Source organism: Caretta caretta, chromosome 18 (assembly GCF_965140235.1).
Source record: "Caretta caretta isolate rCarCar2 chromosome 18, rCarCar1.hap1, whole genome shotgun sequence".
Classification (NCBI taxonomy): Eukaryota; Metazoa; Chordata; order Testudines; family Cheloniidae; genus Caretta; species Caretta caretta.
Genome location: NC_134223.1, coordinates 2,546,145 through 2,568,465, shown reverse-complemented (window position 1 = coordinate 2,568,465; position 22,321 = coordinate 2,546,145). Strand labels below are relative to the sequence as shown.

The 22,321-nt window shown below is 55.5% G+C and overlaps 1 protein-coding gene across 6 annotated transcripts in view; it reads left to right on the top strand.

Moving 5' to 3' along the window:
* Positions 1-10,088: 10,088 nt before the first annotated feature.
* The window catches only part of PHC2 (polyhomeotic homolog 2), a 138,064-nt gene continuing 125,831 nt past the window's right edge, over positions 10,089-22,321 (top strand). For 5 of the 6 annotated variants that reach the window (XM_048825126.2, XM_075121121.1, XM_075121120.1 and 2 more), the window contains exon 1: positions 10,089-10,368. The gene's annotated coding sequence lies outside the window, so the exon portion shown is untranslated. The remainder of the gene's footprint in view (positions 10,369-22,321) is intronic. The other variant, XM_075121122.1, reaches the window with a different exon arrangement.

Sequence of the window (22,321 nt, the reverse complement as noted above, 5' to 3'; positions counted from 1 at the left end):
CCACTCTCATTAACAGAGCTTTGAAGGATTCCCAACTATCCCCTCCTTGTGGGAGAGGCAGGAGATGGAATGGGTCTTGCTGGCAGACCACCGAGCCCTCGCCCCTCCACTGAGCTAGTTGCAAAGCACTCAGAGCCTGGGGCGAAAGATGGTCCAAAAGGGAAAGGTTCTAGAGGGCCAGAGCCGCGGGGCCATGAGATTCCTTTAGCTCAGGGGTGGGCAAACTATTGCCTACGGGCTGGGTCCGGCCCATCAGGGCTTTGGATCCGGCCTGCGGGATTGCCACTGCCGTGGTGCCACAAGGCTAAGGCAGGCTCCCTGCTTGCTCTGGCCCAGCACCACTCCAAGAAGCAGCCGGTACCACATCCCTGCGGACCTTGCGGCCCCTGGGAGAGTGAGGGGCTGATGGATCCGTGGGCTGCCCTCAACTGCAGGCCCCTGCCCCTGCAGCTCCCATTGGCTGGGAATGGGGAATGGCGGCCAATGGGAACTTTGGGGGAGGTACCTGCAGGCGAGGGCAGGGCACGGAGCCCTCTGCCGCCCATCCCCCAGGGGCCACAGGAACATGGTGCCGGCTGCTTCCGGGAGAGGCGTGGGGCCAGGACAGGCAGGCAGGGAGCTTGCCTTAGTCCCTCTGTGCGCTGCTGCCACCCTGGGTAAGTGGCACCGGGCTGGAGCCCGTACCCCGAACCCCTCCTGCACCCCGCACTCCAACCCCCTGCCCTGAGACCCCTGCCGCACCCTGCACCCCCTGCTGCACCTCAACCCACTGCCCTAAGCCTCCAACCCCTTGCCCTGAGCCCCTTCCTGCACACCGCACCCCCTCTGCACACCGCACTCCCTCCCGCACCTGAATCCCTTGCCCCAGCCCTACATTCATGGCCCTGCATGCAGAGTGCAGGAGGGGGCTCAGGGCAGGGGGTTAGGGTGCAGGAGGGGTTTGGGATGCGGGCTCCAGCCTGGCGCTGCTTACCTTGAGTGGCTCCAAGGTGGCAGCGGCATGCAGCGGGGCTAAGGCAGGCTCCCTGCCTGCCCTGGTCCCATGCCACACCTGGAAGTGACTGGCACCCCGTCCCTGGGGAAGGGGGGACAGAGGGCTCTGCATGCTGCCCTTGCCTGCAGGTACCACCCCCGAAGCTCCCATTGGTCACAGTTCCTCATTCCTGGCCAATGGGAGCTGTGGGGGTGGAAATCCCACAGGCCGGATCCAAAGCCCTCATGGGCCAGATTTGGCCTGCGGGCTGTAGTTTGCCCACCCCTGCTCCAGACAAATTCTTCTTCTACCCCAAAGCCCAAAGTAGCAGCAGAGTGAGTTCTTCTTCAACTGCTTGCTCATGCGTATTCCACAGTAGGTGTGCGTGCCCGCCACGTGCACCGGTGCCGGAAGTTTTTCCCTTAGCAGTACCCATAGGGGGAGCACTGCTGTGACCCCTGGAGTGGCACCTCTATAGAGCGCTATAAGGGGAGCCATGCGCTCTCCCCCACCCTCAGTTCCTTCTTGCCACCAGTGAGGGTGTGTCGGAACTACTTGCTCCAGCTTCGCTTCGCGGCAGCTCATCCCAGAACTCGTTGTTCATTGTGAGTGGTACCTGTGCGCGTTAGTTCAACAAGTTTCGGTTCAGTTAGTTAGCATTCAGGCTGGGGCATGCCCCGTGCCCCAGGGTTTAAATCGTGTGACTCTTGCAGGCGTTCGATGCCCAGAAGTGACCCACACACCGACTGTCTCCACTGCTTGGGTCAATCCCACATTAGCAACCCCGTAAGATCTGCAGGTCCTTCAAACCTAGAACCAAAAAGGAAAGAGTCATTAGATTTCAGCCCCTTCTCACGGAGTCGGCACTGGCCCCAACCCCGGTGCACCGAGCGGATTCGGCACTGGGCACCTCGTCTGTGGTGCGCAGTGATCCCCCTGCACCTTCCAGTGGCTGGCACCGCTCCCCGTCTAAGAAACAGAGAAAGGCCCCATCTTCTCAGCGGCATCGAGCGAAAGCAAGGGGAGAGGCTAGACCTGAGTCGGGCAGCCCCTTTTCCCCCCCACCGCCCCAGGCTCCAGAGCTCCGACTCATGTCAAGCGGAGCAGCCTGGTTGCGTCGACTCAGGCCACTCCGGATGTCTGAATGCCTTCAACACCAGAGGCCCTGCAGACGGCCCAAGACATTATGACTCTGCAGGTACCTGGGGCACCACCGGCCCCCGGGCCCCACTCTAGAGGCAAGCTGCCGCTGGGCTCTAGGCAGTCGACCCCGACCCAACACAGATCCCGGTCAGGGGACCGCTCTCGGGCCTGCTCGCTGCTCAGCGTCCTGTCAGGCCACAGTCTCCAGCCTCCGCTTTCGTCACCCACTAGGCTGTCTGGTCAGGTGCCATCGGATCGGAGTTCCAGGCACCACTCCACGCCGAGCAGAGAGTATCGACGGGACAGGCACAGGGGCCATACACGCTCCCCTTCTCGTCGGAGCTACCGTAGCCGGCGGGCGCCGTCGCCATTCACGCTCCAGCTCTCTCTCCTCGAGGCACCGTGCCCATGACTCCCGGTGGGGATCGCCAGCTCCGCATCATCGCGGATCTAGGCGTCGCAGTGTCTCGAGAAGTAGCGGCTCGAGGCGGCACCGTTCCTCGACGTCAGAGTCCTGGTCCCGTGGCAGACGTCGTTCTCGGCACCATCGATCGTACCGCTCCCATGGTACTGATAGGTCGTTGGTAACCCCAACCTCGACCTACCCGTAGCCCCCTACGTCCCAGCCCAGCCAACCCGACCAGCTGGTGCCACCAGTGTCGCAGTATGGTCAGTGGCAAGGGCCCCCATGGCAGGGACAGTGGTGCCAGCCAGGAACTCATTCGGTAGCAAGGGCGTTGGAGGCTCCCTCCACCTCACTATCCAGGCCTCCAAGGGATAGATCGGCAGGTCATGGATCCTCAGCACCGCACGTGGAGTCTGACCAAGGGGCGGATCCCACGGCACTGGCCAACGTGCAGAGCTCCATACTGGCCTCCGCCCCCTCGCCAGATGCAGCCCCACTCCCCTCCACACTGTAGGAGGACTTCAGGGCTCACCAGGCGCTACTGAAGCGAGTAGCGTCGAGCCTCCAAGTCCAGGCTGAGGAGATGGAGGGACCCTCAGACTCACTCTTCAATGTCCTCTCGTCTTCGGTACTGGGCAGAGCGGCCCTACCGCTGCACGAAGGGGTGGCTAACATTTCCAATGCCCTCTGGCAAATGCCAGCCTCCCTTGCACCAATATCAAAGAAGGCAGAGCGCAAATATTTTGTTCCCACAAAGGGGCACAAGTATCTCTATACCCACCCTCGTGGCGGAGTCTGTAAATCATAGGGAGAGACAGGGTCAACCAGGACCCACACCCAAGAAAAAGGACTCTAGAAGGCTGGACTCGTTTGGTAGGAAGCTTTATTCATCATCCAGTTTCCAGCCCCGGGTGGCCAACCACCAAGCCCACCTCAGCCGTTATGAGTTTAACTTGTGGGGGTCACTGCACCAAATTCGAACCCCCCCTTCCAGAGTGTGAAAGGAAGGAATTTAAGCGCTTGTGGAGGAGGGTGCCGCTGCCGCAAAGGCTGCTCTGCAGGCAGCATCGGATGCAGCTGACACGGCTGCTTGGTCCATGGCTTCGGCGGTGTCCATGCGCAGGGCGTCGTGGCTACTGCTGTCCGGGCTCTCTGCAGAGGCGCAGTCTGTGATGCAGGATCTTCCCTTCGATGGCAAGGACCTGTTTGCGGAGCAAACAGACATGAAACTTCATGGCATGAAGGACTCACGTACTACCCTGCAAACCCTCTGGCTTTACGTCCTGCCTGCCAAGGACAAGCCTAAGCCGCGGGCTCCCGCCCCGGCTCCTCAGCCAAGATACGATCCAGGCCTATAAGAGGTCCAAGACCCAAAAGAGGCGACCTCAGAGGCAGTCTCGCTCTGCCCCGCAGCCTGGGCCCTCAAAGGGCAAGCAGCAGGGCAAGAGGCATTTTTGACTGATTGCAGGAGTGTACCCGGGTGCCTCCTGAGAGGACCCTCCTACCAGTAAAGTTTGCCTTTAGCAACCGCTTGTGTGCGTTCCTTGCGGAATGGTCCCGAATAACATCGGACCCTTGGGTCCTCAACACCATTTCCCAGGGCTACACGCTACAGTTTGTCTCACCCCCGCCCTCCCATCCCCCTCCCTGGTACGGCAGGGAAGACCCGTCATGTGTATCCCTGTTAGAGCAGGAAGTGGGTCGGCTCCTCAGCTTGGGAGCTGTGGAGAAAGTTCCAAGGGAGTTCTGGGGAAAAGGGTTTTACTCCCATTACTTCCTTATCCCGAAGGTGAAATGGGGGCTCAGGCCTATCCTGGATTTGCAAGACCTCAATCGGTTCATGGCCAAATGCCGGTTCCACATGGTCTCTCTGGAATGTATCATACCCTCTCTGGAACCTGGCAATTGGTATGTGGCCCTGGACCTTCAGGATGCATACTTCCATATCCATATATTCGAGGTGCACAGACGCTTCCTTCGTTTCTTGGTTGGACAGGACCACTACCAGTTTACGGTCCTCCCATTTGGCCTGTCCACCGTGCCCAGGGTATTCACAAAGTGTATGGCGGTCTTGACGGCCTACCTCAGATGCCGAGGGGCCCAGATATTTCCCTATCTCGATGACTGGCTGCTCAAGGTCAGCTCGCGGTCTCAGGTACAGGACCATATGGAGCTGCTGTTGGCTACATGTGCCAACCTAGGCCTCCTAGTAAACAAGGCCAAGTCGACATTGGTTCCGGTGCAGTACACAGAATTCACAGGCGCTCTCCTGGATGCTCCAAGGCCACAGCCTCCCTTCTCCTGGGCAAGTTCCAGACCCTGAAGGGGCTCATAGCCTCAGTCACAGAGTTCCCCATGACCACGGCCAGGGCATGCCTGCAGCTCCTGAGCCACATGGTGGCGTGCACCTACGTGGTCCGCCACGCCAGACTTTGGATGAGGCCCCTCCAACTCTGGCTGGCCTCAGAGTTCTCCCAGGCCCGGGACAGGTGGGACAAAGTCCTCACGGTACCGATCCCAGTGATTGCCTCGCTAAAATGGTGGTCCTCCCCGGTCAATATGCTCCAGAGGATTCCCTTCGGGACCCGACCCCATCGCTAGACCTAGTGTCCGATGCGTCAGACTTGGGCTGGGGGGCCCACATAGGGAACTTACAGACCCAAAGGATGTGGTCGGCCTCGGAGGTGTTCCTTCACATAAATGTCAAGGAGCTCAGGGCAATACACTTAGCCTGTGTGGCATTCAGCTCACAACTGCGAGGCAAGGTGGTCAGAGTACTCACGGGCAACACCGCCGCGATGTTTTACATCAACAGGCAAGGCGGGGCAAAGTCCTCAGCCCTCTGCTAGGAAGCCCTCAGGCTCTGGGAGTTTTGTATAGCCCACGACATCTCCCTGAAGGCTTTCCACCTGCCAGGCATCAACAACACACAGGCCGATCACTTGAGCAGGGTTTTCTCCTCCCAACACGAGTGGTTGCTCCACTCGGAGGCCACTCACCAGCTCTTCCAAGCGTGGGGCACTCCCCAAGTAGACCTGTTTGCAACCCGACAGAACCGGCGTTGCCACCGGTTCTGTTCCGGGCGGGGGAGGAACACGATCTCAGATGCCTTCCCCCTGTCATGGTCGGGTCAATTCCTCTACGCCTTTCCGCCATTCCCCCTCATCGGCAATGTCCTGGAGAAAGTGAAAATGGACAAGGCACGCGTCCCCCTGATCGCCCCAGCTTGGTCCTGGCAGCATTGGTACGGGACCCTCCTTAGCTTGCTAGTGGCCCCTCCGCGGCCGTTGCCACTCCGCCCAGACCTACTCTCCCAGGACCAGAGCCGCCTCCTCCACCCCAACCTGGCCACCCTCCATTTGCCAGTGTGGCTGCTCAATGGCTAGATGCGGAGGAGAGAAGGTGTTCAGAAGGGGTCAGGCATGTCCTCCTAGAAAGTAGGAAGCATCCAAGTGCCAAGCCTACCTGGCGAAGTGGTCCAGGTTCTCCAGGTGGGTGGGGGAACGGGGTACTTCCCCAGGGTCTGCCCCACTCCAAGTTATCCTTGAGTACCTCCTTCACCTTAGAATTCAGGGTCTGGCACTTTCCTCCGTCAGGATGCACCTGGTGGCTATATCAGCGTTCCATCCACTGATCCAGGGCTGCTCAGTTTTCCTCCATGCCATGATTGGGCATTTCCTCAAGGAGCTAGATCAGTCCTTTCCGTATGCTAGAATCCGCGTTCCTCAGTGGGATCTAAACTTGGTGTTATCCCACCTCATGGGGCCCCCGTTCGAGCCCGTGGCCACATGCTCCTGGTCTCACCTTTCATGGAAGGTAGCCTTCCTTGTGGCTATCACGTCAGCCCAGCGGGTTTCAGAGCTCAGGGCCCTGACCTGTGACCCCCCCCCCCCACATGGTCGTTCACAAGGACAGGGTTCAGCTCCACCCACACCCTGCATTCCTCCCTAAGGTGGTCTCCGCCTTCCACATGAGCCAGGACATCTTCCTGCCTGTCCTCTGCCCCAAACCTCATGCCTCTAATGAGGAATGCTGCCTCCATACGCTCGATGTGCACAGGGCACTGGCTTTTTATCTGGATCGGACTAAGCCATTCCACAGGTCTTCGCAACTATTTGTTGCTTCAGCTGAGTGAATGAAGGGTCAACCGATCTCCACCCAGAGGCTTTCCTGGTAAATCACATCGTGCATCCACACATGCTATGACCTAGCAGGGGTTCCCTCACCACCTATCGTGAGGGCACACTCGACAAGGGCTCAGGCCTCGTCGGCTAACTTTGTGGCCCATGTCCCTGTCCAGGATATCTGTAGAGCTGCTACCTGGTCCTCAGTTCCCATGTTCACCTCGCACTACGCGATCGTCTCCCACGCCAGGGATGACGCTGGTTTCGGTGGAGCTGTGCTTCAGCCAGGGAATCTGTGAACTTCTACCCACCTCCATCAGACATAGCTTGCAATCACCTCCTGCGGAATGCGCATGAGCAAGCACTCGAGGAAGAAAGGACAGTTACCTGTTCCGTAATTGGCGTTCTTCGTGATGTGTTGCTCATGTCCATTCCACGTCCCGCCCTCCTTCCCCTCTGCCGGAGTGGTCTGGCAAGAAGTAACCGAGGGTGGGAGGAGCGTGCGGCTCCCCTTATAGCGCACTATAGAGGTGCCACTCCAGGGGTCGCAGCAGCGCTCCCCCCACGGGTACTGCTAGGGGTAAATCTTCCGGCACCGGTGCACATGGCGAGCACGCACACCTACCGTGGAACAGACATGAGCAACACATCTCGAAGAACACCAGTTACAGAACAGGTAACTGTCCTTTTTGATGCCAGACTTTCTGGCTGGCCCTAAGGCAGCAGATGCTTCCTTGGGCCACCCCAGATTAATAGGCTTACCTACCCCAGAGCAATTAGACACAATTAACAAAGTGGCTCCATCCTAATGTGGTTCTCCTTCCCCATCCCCAGGCAGGCTCAGCTCCCTGAATGCTGGGGATCAACACCCCACCCCTCCAAAAGCAAGGCACCAGAGTAGGAACTGCCTTGCTTCCACTGAGCCACATTTGTTGCACAAGTAGCCATCTGTGTTTTCTTCATTCCCCGGGCTTGGAGAGCACATAGGTGGATTCCCCTGGATAGAAAGGCATGGCCAAGACCAGCTCATCTGCCTAATAAGGAGTCAATGAATGTATGTTCTGGAGAAGCAACCCAACGCATCAGGGCTGTGTCCTGTCTCCGTCATTCTCCTGCAGCAATGGAGATGACAGGAACAGGCTCCTCTGTGCCTGGGAATTATTTCTGATCCTGATAGAGGGCAATGTCACTTTGGGAGCTAACGAGCTAGCCTGCCCTGCGGAGCATCTAGCAGGGACACTTGGCTGCAGGTCTTGCTCTAACACAGCCCATTCCTCACAGACACATTGTGAGGCCCTGCGTGTTTAACAGGAGCAACAAAATAAACAGAATAGAACAACATGTCCCCCTGCTGGGCTGCAGCCTCCTTGCCCTGACCCCAAGAGCCTAGGGCCAGCCTGGGGCGCACAGGGGTGCAGATGACTTCTTGGGTCTCGTGTTTATTTGCCATACGCAAGATGGCTTGCATCTCCCCATTGAGCAGCAGGAAGGGAGAAGGCAGGTGTCTCACTGCCCTACCTCCCACTCTTCCCATGCAGTCTCACATGCACATGGACACCAGTCCCTGAGTGTGCGATGGTATTTCCAGAGCTTCCCCAGCCAGTGTGCCCAGGACACTGTCTGGTTAAAATGTCAACCTGGACAACCTGTGGGCAGCGCTCCAGTGGAAGCTACTTCCACCCCTTAGTGTCTGTAGCGTACTCAGCAGCAGGGCCTAGGGAGGTGCTCAGTCTGATTCGCCACCACCCTGTGTCACAGAATTCACTCACTGCTAGTGGTGCCTCCTCCTGGACATCCTGGGAATTAGCTGTGCCAGGCATTACACCCTCTTCTGGCGGTGTCTTCGCCGGTCCTATCTCACCCTGTGGCCCCTCTCGCTCTAGGAACTGCAGCCTCCTCCTTGTGACTCGGCCCTCCAGCCGGGTCACCACACGCTTTCCCCTTCCAGGGGCATCAAAGTCCCACTGGATGAAATGGCAGTCTACCCTTCACAGGTCTGACCATGCCTCTCCTCCAGTGGCTGGCAGGGGAACCCAGGCCTGCCTGCCCTCTACCCTGGGTTCCAGCCCAGGCACCCTACCTCTAGCAACAGTGGCCTGCTCACTCCCAGGCCATGTTGCTCTTCCTCCTGCCCCCCGCCCCCCGGGTTTGCCAGTCCTGGCTCCTCCTCTCAGGAGTGATTTCCTGCCCTTTCCCAGTAGCTGCTCCCCTGTCTCCCCATCTGATGCCAGCTTCCTGGCTTTAGAGGCCCTGCCTGTTCCTGCCCAGCAATCAATCCCTGCTCCCTGGCTCTTCCTCCAAGTGCAGCCTCTGGAGTTAATAGTCCTGCCTGGCCACCTGAACCCCTTCCAGTCCCGTGCGGTGGACACCCCATTGCACCTTGCCACCATTTACACTCGTGCAAATGGCTTTAACCCCCTCCACCTCATAGCGGGAGCATTTGACACCCACACTGCACTGGTGCCACTTGACACCCACGCTGCACAAGATGGAGGGCGACAGAGAACTAGAGTCCCTGTGAGGCAAAATGAGGCAGCCCAGACTGCATGAACTGGCAAGCCAGTGGGCACCACAGCATCTGGCTGTGAGCAGCAGCCTCCATAAACAATCCCTTTTCCACCCATTCCACGACACACTCTGCGGTGGCCACCAAAACATGGGCCCCGTGCCGCTGGCCTAACAGTGAGTGGGGGCAGAGCCCAGAGCGCCAAAAGGAGTCTCAAAGAGGAGTGATGCCAGCTCACTGCTAGTGGGGCTGGCATCTGCCCCACATAATCCACATCTGGCCAGTGAGGGTGGTGTCTGCCCAGTGGGCTGGCATCTTCCCCACACCATCAGTACGTGTCCAGCAGGTCCAGCATCTGACTCGCACCACCAGCATCTGCCCAGTGGGGACAGGATCCATCCAGTGGGCTGGCGTCTGTCCCACACCACCAGCATCTGCCCCGTGGGGCCAGCATCTGCCCATCGGCATTGGCGTCTGCCCACTGCCAGTGCCGGGCTGGCCAGCACTTGGCGGCAGGGCTCTCTCTGCCCTCCAGATCTCTTCGCCCCCGTCATGTCGGTGGGGCTCAGCACTTGGGGAGCTGGGCTGTGTGGCAGAACGGGGTCAGGGTTTGCGGGGCCGATCCCCCCGGGGCAGCTGGAGCTCTGGGTGGCACCGCGTCTCCCAGCCACAAACGCCGCCCCCCAGGCGCTGTGCTGGAGCCATGGCAGCTCCATGGGGAAGGAGTTCTGCTCTTCCCCACGCCGCCCCCCTTCCTCCTGCCCCTGTTGCTATGGAGAGTGGCTGAGGCCTGCAGCTCCACTGACCTGCCAAGGCTGTTTCCCAGGAGCGGGAGGAGGCAGGGCCAGGCCAGCCCGGCTGGAGCTGCCATTGGCGGCGCCAGGCACGTGAGCCACATTGGAATGCTAATGAATTATGGCATTTTTCTCCCCTGCTCGGCTGTCTGACGGGGAGAGGCAGCAGGAGAGCAGGGCACCGCCAGGCGCCCACTGGTAGGCGACGAGGTGTGGGAGCCAGGGAGCAGCTGCAGGGCCCGGGCGCACTGGCTCAGGCTGAGCTCTGCTGGCTTCAGGCCCCTGGCCTAGGGGAACCCAGCCAGAGCCCACTCCACGCACAAGCACCTTCAGCTTAACCCTTCGGAGGCCAGACTGTCATGGCTGGTGGGAGCAGCGCGTTAAGCTGCTTGGCACATGCCCTGCACACGCGCAGGCGGCAGGTACGTACCGCGGGGCCCTGGCCCCGGCAGCGGGCTTCGCACCTCCCGCTGGCCTTCCAAGAACCGCAGGCTGGGTGCGTGGCTCCAGAGCACGTGACCCAGAGTTGTCTGGGCCCAGGGCGTGAAAGGGAGCAGTGTTCGGTGGGTAGAGAAGGCACCTGGGAGTCAGGACTCGTGGTTCTCGTCGCTGAGTCCCTGCCCTGCTCTCTGCCTCAGTTTCTCTGCTTGGGGTGATCATTCTGGCCCAGCTTTGTAAGGCACCTTGAGATGCTTAAATGAAATGCACCAGATAAGTGTAAAGGATGGCTATTACTAGCTCCTTTAAGCAGCCACCAAAGGGACCTGTGAGGTGTCAGTCACCTAATTAAGACAGGACTGTAATTAAAGGCTGAACATAATTATAGTAGGAATGTTTGTGGCACCTTAAAGCAGTGACCTAGGACAGGGGCATGCCTCCTGGAGGGGCGTTTGCTTGCACTCATTCCTCTGGATGAGCGTGCTGGCTGATCCCCCATGCCTGTCCCTGTCTGCAAAGGGTTAATTAATACTTAATCTTGTCTCTTGGTGCCCTTTCTCTGCTGCCCTCCCTTCCCCATATGGCATGCTGATTAGCTCGGGTCCACAAGGACCATGCCATGGGGACAACCCCGGCTCCGTGGCAGTTGCCGGTGAGGGAAAGGGAACCAGTGCAGCTGGCTGTGACTGTCTGATGGCTCTGCTGAGTGCCCTGTAAAACATTTCACTTTGATCCCCTAGTGCCGCTGATGCAGGCTCGGAGCCGATGGCAGAGGGAATTTTTGTGGCTCCGGGGTTGATAGTTGTTTGTTGCGTCTCCATGTGCTCTTGGTGGAGATAACCCAACCCTGGATTAGGGTGACCAGATGTCCCAATTTTATAGGGACAGTCCCGATTTTAGAGGGGCTTTTTCTTATATAGGCACCTATTACCCCTCCACCCCCGTCCCGATTTTTCACACTTGCCCTCTAGTCACCCTACCCTGGATTCTCTCATGTACTCGCCTTGGCCCAGCAGCTGCCCCGGGTCCTCGGCTGGTGAAACCCTGATGTGGATCCCCAAGGCTTGCGGAGCACAGATCTGCCTTGCTGTACACAGGGGACAGGTCTGCCTGCGGTGCCCCTTGTGTACCAAGAGCAGGCATGGAGCTGTGGTCCCTGGGGATTCCCAGCAAAGTGCTGATAGATTACACAGCTCATTCCTTGAATGATCCTTCTCCACATGGCTCTTCGCTCCCTGTTCTGCCTGCCACTAGCCCATTGAAGCCGCTTGATGGGTTTGCTTTATGGCAGCCTGTCCAGGCTGGATTGTTTGAGACATTTTTATGGCACAGACCCAGGGGCAATCAGCTGGTGTGTTCATAGCTGACCTTAGACATCTCAAGGGTTCTGCCCCTCCCCCTGCCCTAGGACATGGTGGATTTGTTACAGCTGTTTGCTGTATGAGCTTCTCTGTGACTCCCGGGTGACGGATTCCTTCCTTGGCCTGTAGCATTCTCCACCTGCCTTACCTGATGATTGTATCAGCAGGATGCTCCAGGCCAGCTCTAGGGCATAGCCAGGGTTAGGGCCCTTCCTTCTATGAGTGGATCTGCTTAGAGAAAAACAAAGGAGGAAAGAGAAAAGTAAGTGGCTGGTTTCCTTACAATGCCCGTTCTCTGCCACTCCTCGCTCTGGGTATCTCCATTAACACAGTCATAACTTGGGCTAGGAATGTCACCACTAAGCACAGGCCTGGGCATCCAGTGCTGTGGGATCTGTTCCCAGCCCTGTAATCCCTTCACCCCACGGGGCCCCAGCTTCCATGAAATGAAGTTAGTGACGCTCACCCACATGGCAGCAGGGGCTGTGAGGCTGAATTAATTCATGGCTGGTCCCATAGAACATGGACTGTGCTGTTGTTGTTTCATTCTGTATCGGTTTCTTGCTTCCTGGGACTGGAGGAATGCTGGCCCACCAAAAACAGAACACAACTCTTAGACATAATGCTGAGCAGCGACAGAGAGCAGGATGGGATGTGCCTGCAGCTTGCTGGATGGCTGGCAGTAACAGCTAGAGCCGCCCCGCTTTGAGGACATATTTCCTGTTGTGTACGGCTTTACATGCGTTCAAGAGAGTAACTGAGGCTCTCATAATCCCCACTTGGTTCTTCACAGCTTGGAAACCTCAGGCCAAATCCTTCTGTCCAGAGCCTCACTGAAATCCATGGGAGCTTTGCCTGTGAAAGAATTGAGGGATCAAACTTGCACTCATTGGGGCTGATGGCAAAACTCCTATGGACTTTGACATCAACAGAATCTGTTCTGGAGGATCAGGTCCTCGGGGTGTGAGGAGGCAGAGGCGTTGAATGAACCTGTGTTATGCTAGCACCCGGAGGCCGATGTTGACTGAAGGTTCCAAGATCTGGCTTGAATAAGCAAGCTCTTTGGATCGTCTTTGGGCTGAACAGAGGCCAAGTCCAGAGCCTTTCTCCTGGTTTTTCCACTGAGACCTGAAAGCTGAGTTCAAGGAGGTGATTTGCAAAATCCTTTCTGGTTAAAGCTCAGAGCACCAGACAGACAGCCTGGGATGTGACTGCAGGCAGGACCCCAGTCTGCGAGCTAGGGCAGGCCATTCCCAGCTGAGAGCTCATGTCCCTGCTGGCCAGGCAGTGCCCAAGTTGGTTGACATGCAGGGTCTGTGTAAGGCATGTCCACTCCAGAGTCTCACCTGATTGGTTGGTAGGTTAAGAAGCTAGACTGTGTGTGTCAGCTTTTTACAATAAAGCATCCTGAGTGGAGGATAAGCTGACCGGGCTGGTGAGCGCACAGGCCTGCTTGGAACAGAGGGTGGTGTGGAATATAGATATTGGAGCGGGTAGCTCCCTCCTCAGGAAAACGAATATCACCCTCTGGGATAGGCGACGTGCTCCAGGGGAAAGCACAAGGCCAGAGCCATGGTTCGGCCTTACGGTGTGACACCGTGTGTACGTCTGTCTGCAAGGTGGAAGACGGTTTCTCCATGGCGTCAGTGAGAGTGGTGAATGGGAGGGATGAGTGGCATGGCAAGCAAGTGAAGGTTCCCTTAGCTGGCTGTTCTCACCCTTCTAGGGCTTTGTGGGGCTAAGTGATTCACTTACACAACCTCACCTGGTTTCTAGTGACTCTTAGGGTACGTCCGCACTACAGCACTGCAGCTGTGCCACTGTAGCACTATAGTGTAGACGCTTTCTCCATTGACGGAAGGGGGGTTCCACCAAGGTAGTTAATCCACGTCCCTGAGAGGCGGTCACTAGGTTGACGGAAGACTTTTTCCATTGGTCTAAATGCATCTACACCAGCCGTTAAGTCAAAGCATGACATTTGTCATAGCCCGGAGTGATGTGGGTAAGTCAGTGTAATTTGTAGGTGTAGACTTGGCCTTATTGCACAGGGAGGAAGGATGGCCCAGTGGTTCAGGCAGAGGCATGGGACTTAGAAGAACCAAGATCAAGTCCTTGCTCCTCTGCAGACTCCTTGTGTGAGTGGGGGCAAGTCATGTAAGCCCTGCTGATTTCAGTGAGAGCTGGGTGCCTCTCTAGGATCTGGGCCATAGCTTCTGGGTGCCTCCGTTCAGCAGCTGTAAAGTGGAGATAATGGCTCTGTGGAGCTGGGCTAGGGAAGGTGCTCAGATAGTCCAGTGGTATGTGCCTTGTAAGTAACATAGAGGGGGATTGTATAGCTAATGCTTTTCATTCGTAGATCTCCAAGTTCATCAATATCATTAGCCCCATTTTACAGATGGATAAACTGAGAGAGAGAGAGAGAGAGAGAGAGGGAAGGAACATGCCCATGGCTGTACAACCCCTCAGTGGTAGAACTGGTCTCTCAGCTAATGCCCTCGCTCTAGACCATAGAATCATAGAATCATAGAATATCAGGGTTGGAAGGGACCTCAGGAGGTCATCTAGTCCAACTCCCTGCTCAAAACAGGACCAATCCCCAACTAAATCATCCCAGCCAGGGCTTTGTCAAGCCTGATCTTAAAGATATCTAAGGAAGGAGATTCCACCACCTCCCTAGGTAACGCATTCCAGAGTTTCACCATCCTCCTAGTGAAAAAGTTTTTCCTAATATCCAACCTAAACCTCCCCCACTACAACTTGAGACCATTACTCCTTCTTCTGTCATCAGCTACCACTGAGAACAGTCTAGATCCATCCTCTTTGGAACCCCCTTTCAGGTAGTTGAAAGCAGCTATCAAATACCCCCTCATTCTTCTCTTCCGCAGACTAAACAATCCTAGTTCCCTCAGCTTCTCCTCAGAAGTCATGTGTTCCAGTCCCCTAATCATTTTTGTTGCCCTCCGCTGGACTCTTTCCAATTTTTCCACATCTTCTTGTAGTGTGGGGCCCAAAACTGGACACAGTACTCCAGATGAGGCCTCACCAATGTCGAATAGAGGGGAACGATCACGTCCCTCGATCTGCTGGCAATGTCCCTACTTATACATCCCAAAATGCCATTGGCCTTCTTGGCAACAAGGGCACACTGTTGACTCATATCCAGCTTCTCGTCCACGGTCACCCCTAGGTCCTTTTCTGCAGAACTGCTGCCGAGCCATTCGGTCCCTAGTCTGTAGCGGTGCATGGGATTCTTTCATCCTAAGTGCAGGACTCTGCACTTGTCCTTGTTGAACCTCATCAGATTTCTTTTGGCCCAATCCTCCAATTTGTGTAGGTCATTCTGGACCATATCCCTACCCTCCAGTGTATCTACCTCTCCCCGCATTTTAGTGTCATCTGCAAACTTGCTGAGGGTGCAATCCAAACCATCCTCCAGATCATTAATGAAGATATTGAACAAAACCGGCCCCAGGACTGACCCTTGGGGCACTCCACTTGATACTGGCTGCCAACTAGACATGGGGCCATTGATCACTACCCGTTGAGCCCAACAATCTAGCCTACTTTCTATCTACCTTATAGTCCATTCATCCAGCCCATACTTCTTTAACTTGCTGGCAAGAATACTGTGGGAGACCGTGTCAAAAGCTTTGCTAAAGTCAAGGAACAACACATCCACCGCTTTCCCCTCATCCACACAGCCAGTTATCTCGTCATAGAAGGCAATTAGATTAGTTAGGCATGACTTGCCCTTGGTGAATCCATGCTGGCTGTTCCTGATCACTTTCCTCTCATGCAAGTGCTTCAGGATTGATTCTTTGAGGACCTGCTCCATGATTTTTCCAGGGACTGAAGTGAGGCTGACTGGCCTGTAGTTCCCAGGATCCTCCTTCTTCCCTTTTTTAAAGATTGGCACTACATTAGCCTTTTTCCAGTCATCCGGGACTTCCCCGGTTCGCCACGAGTTTTCAAAGATAATGGCCAATGACTCTGCAATCACAGCCGCCAGTTCCTTCAGCACTCTCGGATGCAACTCGTCCGGCCCCATGGACTTGTGCACGTCCAGCTTTTCTAAATAGTCCCTAACCACCTCTATCTCCACAGAGGGCTGGTCACCTCCTCCCCATGCTGTGCTGCCCAGTGCAGCAGTCTGGGAGCTGACCTTGTTCGTGAAGACAGAGGCAAAAAAAGCATTGAGTACATTAGCTTTTTCCACATCCTCTGTCACTAGGTTGCCTCCCTCATTCAGTAAGGGGCCCACACTTTCCTTGACTTCCTTCTTGTTGCTAACATACCTGAAGAAACCCTTCTTGTTACTTTTAACATCTCTTGCTTGCTGCAACTCCAGGTGTGATTTGGCCTTCCTGATTTCACTCCTTCATGCCCGACCACACTGAGGGGATGATCTTCCACAGCTAACGGCAACCCAGGAAGGGTTTCTCAGGTTGCTTTCCTAGAAGCTAAATAGTGCTAACAAAAAGCTTATGGTTTGAGTATAAAAATGTAGGGCAGGAAAAGACCCAGAGGAAAGGAGGAAGGGGCTACTAGGCCTGGTTGTGTTGGGGGCCCCGGGCAAAGGAAGGAAGCAGCACCAAAAGGTTGCCACAAAATTCTTTCTCTTATGGTACGTTTGAGTAGCATTCAAAAGGTGGACTGGGGACCCGAGCCTGTGACGTGCTCTGCACCCTTAGCTCCCATTGACTTTGGAGATGAAAGGACATTCAGCACCGTGCAAGTGCTGGGCCCATGCAGCAAATACTGGAATGGGCCATGTGTGGCTGATCATACTATCCAGCTTTTTTATATATATCTGAGTGTAAGTCTATGGCCTGGAATTTCACAATCAGGATGTACCTGGAAAGAGTGAGTAGGCGTGTGACCATCCATGTGTCTGATCTTTGCCATTGTTCCTTTAGGGCTCTGACATTTTCTGAAGCACTAATGAGATTTTGGGCCCTGACATTTTCTGAAGCACTAATGAGATTTTACCTGTGATCTGAATCTTTTTCTGTTGCTTCTAAAGTTTCTTCTCTGAGAAGTGGCAATGAAAGGGAGAGAACTTTATTGAGAAGGCTTTGATAAAATGCAAGAGCGAAATTCAATAGCTGGAGTCTTGGAAAGCTGGCATTTGTGCCTGCTGATGAATACAAACCTGCAGCACTCAAGTAGTGATAATACCTAGCTCTTATCTAGCACTTTTCAGCCCTAGAGCTCAAAGCACCTTAGAGTGCAGGTCAGTATCATTATCTCCACTTTACAGGTCAGTGATGTGACTGACCAAGATCATCCAGCAGCCCAGTAGCAGAGCCAGGAATATAAACCAGGCCTCCTGAATCCCAGCCCTGGGCTCACTGGTTTCCCCCAGGTCTCCAGTGTGGAAATTAGGGCTGGGAACCTCTCTTCTTCCAGAAAAAAGATTCTGCAGCTCAGAAGACAAAAACATTGATTGACATGAGTGAGTCAGGACCTCAGTGCACTGTGACCTGTATTGGCTGCCTGCGGGACTCTGGGTGGCTTAGGGTCTCAGGTCAAGAGTAACCTAGTGCCTCACTGGCATTCTGTAATCAGTGGAGGGGTTCCCTTGGGAGGGAGAGGGGGCTGCTGGCACAGTACCCTCTACGTGAGAGCCTCTTCTTCTGAACCCTGGGTGCCAACCTGCTGGAATCTTTGGCTTCTCCTTCCCGGCTGAGAGCTGGGGGAGGCTGCAGTGTGAGGAAGGGGGCATCCTTTTTGGCACAGCTGATTGGTGTGTTTTTGCCATAGGGGTGTGGCTGAATCTGGGTGGGTCTCTGCAGTTGCAAGGAGTGGCTGTGAAAGTGCTCAGAGCTGATGTTCTAGCTCTGAGAGCTGTTGGGCAGGGCCTTTTTTTTTAAACAAATCCAAAGGCTGGAGAAAGACTGGCCCAGTGGCTGGCGCACTAGCCTGCTAGGAAGAGGTGAGCTCTAACCCAGACTCCCTGTGTGACCTTGAGTAACTCATTACAGCTCCATGCCTCAGTTTCCCATCTGTGCAATGGGGCTAATAGGCCGAGCTCGCAGGGGTGTTGGAGGATAAATGCATTAAGGGTTGTGAGATGCTGTGACACAGCAGTGATGGTGGCCATGGGAGTACCTGAGAGAGGGGAAATGCAGGATTTCAGCACAGGTCCTGAGATGTGGGCAGTCAGAGCCCTCAGTACCCCAGAGCAACTAAGAAATCACTGGAGGCAAGATTTCTAAAAATGGCCTAAAGTCAGGTTCCTGTATCCTTAATCAGGCACCCATTTTCTGCAGTGCTGAGCACCCAGCGACGTCAGTGAGGTTACTCCAGATCCGCCAGTGCATGGAGCTCAGACTCTGGCTTGCTCCAGAGGAACAGCTCCCTGCTTGAGATGTCTGCCTGGTACCAACCTGCTCTCACCCTTTGGAAACTGGGTGAGGAGGACACTGGGCATTGCAAAGGGAGTCTCCAGAGAGGACAGGATCTGGAGTCAGTCAAATGAGCTTTGCTGAAGCCCGTGTCTCTGTTTACTTCACCGCGAGCCACCTGTGCTGAGGGACGGGAGCTTTGTAGTAGGGACTTTCTTCCTGTTTGAGGAGAGCGGGAGGATTGCTCTCACTGATGAGAAGCAAATATATGCGAGATCTCGGCACGTCAGGGAGATGCTAATACATACAGTCAATTCCTGCTTCTTCCTTTGTGTGGCTGGGGCTAAGAAACCAAAGCCCTGTGCTGCATGTACCACAAGCCCATCCATCTTCTCCTGCCTGTCTCATGGCTCTCCGTCCTCTCTCTGCCCCTAAAACAGACCTGTCAGGGGAACGACCCCCATCCAACTCACATTGGGGAATGGGAAAATGCAAAATATCCCTCCAGAAACCTCACCCCCTTTGCCAAAATCCAGCTCCTCCCCCATCTCCTAGCTTGTTGCCCCCCCCCCCATGAGCATGGGCTATTGGAAAAAAAAAAACATGTTGGAAAGAGAGTGAGTGCCCAGGGCACAGCCAGTGGCCCCTGGGCATGGCCTGGGGGAGCCTGCCATGCTCTCCATGGTGCCCAGGCACCCCAAAGTCCTCTCCTGGGCTCTCCGTGGTACAGCTGGCCAGCAGCAGTCTCCAGGGTGCTGTCCATGGTACACAGGTCTGGTCAGTGGTGCCCTGCAGTGCTGTCCGTGGTACACGTACAGGCTGCGCCGTGGGCCTTAGTTACATGTCAGGCCACGTGTGACTCCTGACTGTGAATGCAGCCCTTCCCATGGCACCATCCATGGGACATCAGTGTGGCCCCTGGTGCTCTCCAGAGCGTGCGGTGCCCTGCAGCACTCTCACTGCACAGAGACAAGCCACCGGGCTTTTTGTGGTATAGACGTGGAGCCCACAGGGGTCTCCTATGGCGAGATCCAGGCTGTGGGGTGCTGCCGTGTTCTGCATGCCGGTCTCTCTGGTGTCTCTCCTGGCCTCATCTACCATCACTTCTGGAAATAAGGGGCTCTCAGTGTTTCCGCTGGAAGGCACTGACTTTGGGAGACATTAATGCCTGGGGGGCTTCTCATTATTCCTCCATAAGTGTCTGACAGGGGAGAACGTCTGTGGTGGTGCAGCCGTGTCGGCCCAGGACATTAGTGAGACAAGGTGGAGGAGGCCATATCTTTTATTGGACCTGCTTCTGTTAGAGAGAGAAACACGCTGGGGAGCTGCACAGAGCTCTGCTCCGGGGCGGGGTGAGACTGTATCGGGCTCCGAGGCCGAAATCCTTAGCAACCTAGAATTTGCGTCACTAGGCACAACAGTGCAGAACTGTCACTGGCCCAGGTCCATGGGTAGAGCTTTTCCGCGCATCAGGAACAGGCAGTCTGGGGCTTCCTACCCGGTGAGGCTCCAGGTCCCGTTGTTCGTGCCAGGAACAGGAGCACGTGAATGTGCTTAATCTGGAAGCGGCACATTCTGGGCTGTGTATCAGTAAAACAGTTCCAAGGGCTGCTGCGCCTTTGAACCTTCTAGGTGTGAGCACCCCCAGAGGTACCAGATGGCAGAGATTTTCTCACGGAGACTAGTGCGCCCCAGACACTTTGATCTCCCTGCCCTTGTCTCTCCTTTCCTTTTATCATTCCGTCCCCACTTTTTATCTAGCTTCCCCAGTGGGGCCAGCTCTGCAAGCCTCTCCCAAAGTTGTAACAGGAAGGGTCTCTCGTCTCCATGCCAGGACAGGTAGGAAGGTGCTTGACTAGATTTTGCCCTCCGTTCCTCTTACCCTGGGCCTAGATCCCCAAAGGTACCTAAGCATCTAACTCTCACTGGCATCAATGGGAGTTAGGAGCCTAAATACCTTTGGGGATCTGGGCCCTGCTGCCTTAGGCAGACCCATCAAATGAACTGCACATGCTGCAAGGTGCGGGCAGAGGCCAGCACTGGGAGCTAGGATCTGGGCCTGGCCCCCCTCACTGACACTGCTGTGGGTTCGGCGTAACCTCACCAGTGCTGCCCATGCTGGTGTCAGTCTGGTGCAAAGAGGCACTCAGGCAGGTCGCAGATGCGGCTGTTTGCTCAGCACTGTCTTCCCCATTCAAGGAGGATGGAGAGGATCTTACATTTGATGGGAGGGTGCCTAAGGGCTTTCTGAACCATGCTGCTTGTACCAAGCTCTGTGCAGCCTGGGAATCAGCCAGAAGAGCCAGGCAGCCCCTCTGGGGGGACTGGGGAACTGCAACACTGCACAGCACTTCAGGGAATGAAGCGAGGAAGAACCTCGACCCCTGTTGCAATGGCAGGGAGAGAGTTAGGTCAGAAGCGGGTTGTAAAGGGGCCACCAAATGAAATTAATGGGTAGCAAGTTTAAAACAAATAAAAGGAAGTTCTTCACTCAGCGCACAGTCAACCTGTGGAACTCCTTGCCTGAGGAGGTTGTGAAGGCTAGGACTATAACAGGGTTTAAAAGAGAACTGGATAAATTCATGGAGGTTAAGTCTATTAATGGCTATTAGCCAGGATGGGTAAGGAATGGTGTCGCTAGCCTCTGTTTGTCAGAGGGTGGAGATGGATGGCAGGAGAGAGATCACTTGATCATTACCTGTTAGGTTCACTCCTTCTAGGGCACCTGGCACTGGCCACGGTCAGTAGACAGGATACTGGGCTGGATGGACCTTTGTTCTGACCCAGTATGGCCATTCTTATGTTTTTCTTATGTTAGGTTTGAATTCTGCCAGGGCATTGGGGTGGCATCTTGCCTCTTGCAAACAGTGCCCAGGAATCTTTGCCATCACTGTGTGTATATTTAATAACATCTGCCACACACCCAACCCATCTCTCCCATCCGTGGAGTGCAGTCCAAGCACCCTGCATATAATGCTGCCTCTTGTTGCTCTGTTCTTAGCAATGCTCCCATAGTCTGCTTCATGCCTGCAGCTCCTGCACTAGACTCCTTTCCAGCAGCCCTGGCCCTGCAGTTCCAGCCCCCAAGGGGGCTTGTTGTTCCATGGTGCATGACGGGGGACGCCATCAGCCCAAAGTCTCCATCCTGTTGAGATCAGGCGCCAAATTAGGCGAGTGTTTTGGTAGTCCTGGTGCAAGTGGGATGGCATCTTAATGGCATGGAGGGCATCACATGGTGACAGTACCTCTGTATGTGTCACCGCAGCACACACGAGGCAGCTCAGCCCCCCAGTACTGGTATTTTAGAGGTGGGGGCAGCAGAGGGAAGTGACTGCCCCAGGGTCACACAGGGAGTCAGTGTCAGATATAGACTCCCCTGACACTCAGTCCCCTGCTCTAATCACTAGGCCACATTGCCACCCTTTCATAATTCAGGATCTCATTAGCACGAGGAGAAGAGATTTGGCCATTCTGGTATCTGCTTCCTAGCCCAACAGCCCCTCCTGCAGCAAAACCCAGTGGCGTGACCTCAGGCCTGCTACCCGCTCTGTGGTTACCAAGTGGGGCCTGTTCCCAGTAGGACAACACTGCTGTCACTGCACTGCCCTTAGCATCACGGGGGCAGGGGCAGCTGTTATTCTTGTCAGGTGATTTTCTGTTACTCAGACTGCAGCGCAGTGACCAGGATCCCCCTCCCCCCCACAGCCCATAACCACGACGGAGCCTGTGCAGCAGAGGGAGGACCCTCCCGCCCACCCCAGGAAGAAACATCAGCTCTTTTAATCACAGATTCATAGAATATCAGGGCTGGAAGGGACCTCAGGAGGCCATCTAGTCCAACCCCCTGCTCAAAGCAGGACCAATCCCCAACTAAATCATCCCAGCCAGGGCTTTGTCAAGCCTGACCTTAAAAACCTCTAAGGAAGGAGATTCCACCACCTCCCTAGGTAACCCATTCCAGTGCTTCACCACCCTCCTAGTGAAAAAGTTTTTCCTAATATCCAACCTAGACCTCCCCCACTGCAACTTGAGACCATTGCTCCTTGTTCTGTCATCTGCCACCACTGAGAACAGTCTAGATCCATCCTCTTTGGAACTCTTTTAATCTACTATTAGGCCCCCATTTGCACAGCACCAGCTCCCCAAGGCTTAATCTGCCCCAGTCCCTGCAGAGCCATTGTACAGGGCAAGCAGCTCAGGCAGATGAGGGAGGGAGGGAGCCTAGAAAT